This window comes from Betta splendens, chromosome 10, assembly GCF_900634795.4.
Source record: "Betta splendens chromosome 10, fBetSpl5.4, whole genome shotgun sequence".
NCBI lineage: Eukaryota > Metazoa > Chordata > Actinopteri > Anabantiformes > Osphronemidae > Betta > Betta splendens.
The window spans coordinates 2,432,724-2,438,655 of record NC_040890.2 but is presented as its reverse complement, the minus strand read 5'-3'; the positions used below and the strand labels follow the sequence as shown (position 1 = coordinate 2,438,655).

General features: G+C 43.6%; 1 long non-coding RNA gene across 1 annotated transcript; it reads right to left on the bottom strand.

The window, feature by feature from the left end:
- Positions 1 to 1,077: 1,077 nt before the first annotated feature.
- Positions 1,078 to 5,561, bottom strand: LOC129604767 (uncharacterized). Its single transcript, XR_008695962.1, has 2 exons — positions 4,996 to 5,561; positions 1,078 to 4,126 (listed from the first exon to the last, which is right to left on the bottom strand). It is a non-coding gene; the product is annotated as an uncharacterized LOC129604767 (long non-coding RNA).
- Between the last annotated feature and the right edge of the window lie 371 nt (positions 5,562 to 5,932).

Here is a 5,932-nt window from a genome sequence, read left to right as displayed (position 1 = left end):
GTGAGGAAATTCCCATCAGCAGCCAGCTTGACCGGCGCTAGTCCGACAGTGGAAGCAATTGCAGTGCAAACAACAAAACACACGCACATACAGTGGCACACAGTACAAGTGGAAACCTTGCTGGAATTTTTTCTTGGCTTCATCAGGACAGATCGATAGAGTCGGAGAGCAGACAGTGAGACTGTAAGGTGGGGGGGGGGGGGGGGGGGGGGGGGGTGTATCTGAATCAGTGTAGTGAAGTGTTATTTATAGAAGTATGACAGAGACCGACCAGTCCAACAGTTGTCCTTGAAAGGAGTCACAATAGGGAAGAAGGATAGATAGAGTGTGCTGGAAATTTTCCATAAAGAAGCAGATGAGAGAGTTGTCCTTTTGTGCGATTTATTGAAATAATAAAGAAAAAAAAATAATGGGGAAAGCAAAAAAAAGCATGTTGATCGTGCACATCAACAAACCAAAAACCAGCTGGGGAGATCAGTGCACACACCACGAAGGTGTGATGCAAAGAGCCCACGATCCTCAAGTTGCTTCTTCCTTTTAGCTTCTCTGTCCGACTAGGGTGGAATGTCTTTCTAACCCAATCAAATTACATCACCATCTCCTCCCTGTCGCAGTGTGTGTGAAGATATTTTCATTCTCACACCTGAATCGCTGACGGCCAACTATCTGTGAGAAAGGAGCACCAAGTCTCAACAGACAGAGACACAACTCCCCGACCTTGGGTTTGGGAGCTAGAGTTGAGAGTCTATCAGGCAGAGACAACCATTGAACAATCTAGGTCAAATGTCAAATGCATACAGTAAGACAAAACATAAGATATTAATTGCAGAACATAAGTCATAAATCGTATAATAACTGCATAGAAATAAGGAAGACACAATTTTTCCCATAACACTCCCCCTTTTGATTACACATTAATCAACCACTAAGAAGAAAAATTGTCAACATCACATTCTGTAATAATAAAAGATCCTTGCAAATGAAACAATAAGGGTATTACCTCATCAAGATTCAAAATACACCTTCACATAAAATGCAAGTAACTTAGGGACAAAAGGTTGGGAGCTGTTTTTGGTGGGTAGTTATAAAAGAATAACCTCTGTATTGGCATGTGAAGAAAATAAGCCAATAGTCATATTTGTATCAGATTATATTTTGTGATCAGATAGCCTAAGACCATCGTCAAAGTCATTACGTGAATTAGAGTTGGGGTTTTTGAACATAGTACATTGTGTCATTTGATACGAGAGTGTTGCTGAGGTCGCACGCATGATGAGACCTCTAACCAGTGGGGTAGCGCAAAAACCAAACAAGAGAATCAAAGCCATCTCAATGATAAAGGAAACAGCTGCGGACATGAGAACAGATTTCCATTTTCCCGACATTTCGTCTAGCCAATTCCAAGAGAAAGAACCTATACCAGAGTTAGCTGAGACTCTGAAGGCCGTGGAGCGCCTTCGCCACAATACCATTAGAATCAGTGTTATTCAGGATGTAAGTACAACATGCGTATCCAAACATAACACAAACGCCTCTTTTCTCTGCTAACAACATGTCTACGGCCATTCATTTGTAATGTAATAAAGACAATTAATGTATGATAGCCATAGGTTTCCGGTGGGGTTCTGTATCATATAATCTTAAGATAGATTTCATGCTTTCGGATCTTTAATTGTACATTTGCGTCTGGAGCGAATAGGAGATTCAGGGATTTAACCAGAATGATGATGCATATTTCCGCTTGTGTTGTCTTTCATCTGTAGATGAAGGATAAAAAATTTTGTAGCAGTGAATAAAGTGATTGTGAGCAATTTAAACACCAAATCAACTTCAGGATATTTAAACTCAGTGTCGTTGTGAATTATGTGAAATTTTCTCATTCAAAAGTAGTGTGTAAAGTTACATAGAAACATCATATGCTAAAGGCAACAATCAGAGTAACATAAAATGTCTAACACAACAAGGTCACAATTGATGTCTCATAACAATCTGCTTCATCCTGTTGAACAGTAGGGTTAGATTGTTTCCAACCTGTGTGTTGATGTATTCCCAGTTCGTTGGAGTTCTTCAGGTTGTGATCAGCTGATCAGAGACACTTGGGATTCGTTATCACTGCCAGGTTTCCTCCCAATGTCGTCTGAGTCACTGTCACTCCCGTGATGTGAAGAGTCTACACGTCGTCCAGCGTCGGCAACTCAAGGCTGCTCGTGTGTGTGTTTTCTCAGGAGCGTGTGTGTAGATGTATGGTCTGATAGTGTGATTCATCGGCGCAGCTTCAGGCGGCGCTTGGCTCACACCTTTAGCTGAACGGTCAATGCAGCCTCGCCTCAGTGCGTGTGTGAGCACAGCGAGGGTCGTCCTTCTCAATTCTTTTCTTTAGTGGTGGTTTTCTCCGAGTGGTGTAGATGGAGGGTCGTCTGTCGGATCCGGGACCTTCCTGGATGGAGTTGGATCCAAGTCGCTCTCTCTGCGATCTTTACAGCCGTGTGGGTCGAAGGTCCTGGAAGGGGCCTCGCCACCGTTTGGAGTCCCAGTGCTTCCTCCTGAACTCCTTAACGATCGCCCAGTCCCCTGGTTGGATGGTGTAGTGGTCCTGTGGCCTGTTTTTGCCTGTTGGGAAATCTGAATTGTGGGGAAAAAGTGTTTGGGCGGCACGGCTGCCATCAGGCCTAAACCAGACTCCGTGGCTACAGGTGGAACCATTCGTCTGCCAGAGTCTGCGTTCCTGTGAGGTAGAAAATGTTTAAAGCACAGGGAGAGAGGAGGAGAGGATAGAGAGAGTTTGAGAGGAAACGAGGATGAGGAGAGGGAACTAAGATGAGGAGAGGGAGGGGTTGTATGGCAGTGACCTTCGCAGCAGCGTCTGCAGCTGCATGTCGGCAGAAACAAAGTCATCACTAAGGGTGTGAGTCGGACAGTTACAAACAGCATTAGCTGTAGGCAGCAGGACAGCGTCCAGCAAAGCAGAACCTAATCATGATGTGAGATAGGTTTGCAATCAGACTTCAGAAGCTTCCTATGCTTCCACAGAGAACCAACGTATGACAAGCGTCTGTGGAGTCTTTGTAGATGGTAACAGACTTTTAGTTAACCAGCTTCAGTCAACGCGATCAACTCTGCAGCCTGAGCAGAGTAGTGTCTTAGCAAAGCGCCAGACTTCAAGACGGCCTCTTGACAGTTATGTTCAGCATGTTGAGCAAGATGGTGTTGCATCTAAGCCATCGGGCTGTAGAAAGATGGGATCTATTCCAAAAGAATCAAAGTATGAGGACAAAAGAACAGAAGTCGTACAACCTGATTTCTCATCCACTGTTTGAGTGAAAGGTCGCGTAGGGTCAGATCAGGAAGACCCAAAGTAGGAGCCAACTGAAGAGCAAGCATGAGGTCAGTGAACGTTGTTCAGCCTCAGACGTCCACGTGAGACAAGAAGTGGACGATGAAGATGTCTGCATCAGAACCCTGAGTGGGGCCTCAAAGACAGTAAAGTTAGGACTGAAGGTCCTACAATAAGAACAAAGACCTAGAAAAAATAAGCTGTTTATACGTGCACAGTTTAGACAGGTTTCAAATTGCTTTAACTCTGTTGGGTGAGATGGATCTGCCATCAGCTGTAATTACAATGACCCAGAAAATAACCTTAGTCTGAACAAACTGTAATTTAGACAGGCTCTCTTTGTGGCCTGTAGCATCCAATGTTTCAGTAGCTTAGTGGTGTCTGCAGTAACACCATCTATGGCTTCCTTTCAGAGGGTGTTGTTGTTTACATGGTCTGTGGTCAGATTTAGGTGTGATGACCACTGGTTCACATCCTCTGATCAAACCTACATCATGTCTGTGTGTGAGCCACAGGGAAGCAGGGCTTCCTGTAAGGCTGAGTATTGGGTCAGAAAAATGAAAATAAAAACAAAAGCATGTAGTGTGTCATTAGAATGTGGGGGTATCAAGTTCACTGTTTGCTGCACATGACAGGCAGAATAAAAAGTTTTCAAAAAGTATGCAAAGTAGGTGAATACGTCACATGGGGTCAGAAGTCGTTCACCAGTCTCCACCCCGTTGACATCTGTTCACGAAAGGACCCACGTCCTGCATCTGTCTCCATCATGTTTTCACAGAGGGACGTGTGGAACTGTAGAATAAACATCAAAAATCTTTTTGTTCATTAGTAAAAGAAATCGCAAGCGCAGACCTGTGTTCATCCCAAAAGAGGGAAGTTGAGGTCAGCTTGTCAGTGTGTGTGTGAAATCATAAACAAGCTGTGATGCAGTCTGTATGAGGGCCTCAGTTACAGCCCCTCCTCAACAGCCAATGATAAGAGCATGTAAGTTCTCTGAAGTTAACACCAACAAGAGAGGGATTATTTAGAATGTCTGTAGATGTGACCTGCACTCCGTCTGGAGTGGAAATCAATCAAATATCTAAACTACACAAATATCTAAACTACACATGAGATCTCTTCCTAAAAATTTAACTGGGCATACGTTTGAAAGCAAAAATGAATCTCAAGGTGTCTTGCCGTCAGATGTTGCAGACAAGACAGTGAAACAGTAAGTTTTTCTTTAATAGTGTGGTACGTACAGTAATTATTATTACTTCTCTCTAATAGTTGTCTTCCCTTTAATAGTCATTAATAGTCGGTTTCAGTCAGTTTCAGTCTTCCTATAGTCTGTTTTTGTTTTCCTATAGTCTGGTTTTGTTTTTCTACAGTCTGGCCAGACAAACCTATAGTGTGCACAAATATTTTTAGAAACATGGAAGATTTTATTACTGAATTTGTTGCAAGTTAAAATAGTTTAAACCCATCAGACTGCAAAGTCATGCAGCAGTTGTCATTTAGCTGTTTGTCGACATTTTAAAATCACTCTGTGGGATTTTTTTAAGCAAAAAGCGATTCTTTATTGCAATAAGCAGATAAGCATGAACATGAATTTGAGCATGTATCAGCTGTAAGCGTGTTTCTTCATTGCGTGTATGAATGTGTGTGTGTGTTTACGGTACCGTCTTGTACGTCACGTGAAAAGGAACCGTCACCTTCCTCCTTCCCCAACCATCAGTCTGATGTGAGCGCCAGTGGGTGAAGCCTTTCGATGGGACAGTTGTTCCTCAATGACAGACCTTTCCTGGATCCTCGAATGTAGCTCTATTGGGCCGATCACGTCTGAAGCCTCTCCTGTTGTTTCAACCAGTGTCTGTGTCAGAGCACGTCTTCTCTGCTGTTGCTCTGTCCTTGTTTTCCTTTGCTGATTGTTATAAGCAGGTGTCTGTGTCGGACACACACGCGTGTATGACAGTTTCACGGCCTTTGAAGCTTCAGACACAGTCTTTTCATGCTGGTGCAGGGCTTGTAGTAGCTGGTTCATCTGATGAGCCCAGAACGTGATGGCTGCAGACGTTGTGGGAGTCGGTGAGGCCTCCATGCTGTGATCTGTGTCCTCCAGCTGCTGTGGTATCAGAGCTTCTGGTTGTTGGTCAGGCACTTCTTCTCCTTCGGTTCTTCTGCTGATGGTGGGAAAGAAGTCGAGATCCGGATTTACCCTCATCGCGCTCAGTTCTGCATTAGGACAAAGAGCAGAAAGAATGGGAGCATTTGCTCTTCACATGATTTTTTCAAATCTTTTCTTTTGTCTCTAACTTTTCTTTTAAAGGTGCATATGTCTTTTTACACTAAGCGATTCTCCTTTTGAACCCATAACCAGTTTTCCACTCGTGGAAACATGAAACACACTAATAACCACATTTACTTTTTACTTTAAATACGTTTAGTTTTGTACGGTTGCTGTCTGGTGGTGAAGACTCAAATTGCCCCGAACCCGTCTTTCAGAGTCCAGCGGTTTCCTGCCTTAGATTTTTTGTGTGTTTCGGCCGGAACCTTCCTAAAATGCCTTTTTATCGGGCGCCTCCGTAAAAAGGGAACCAACCTGATCTGGCGACAGAG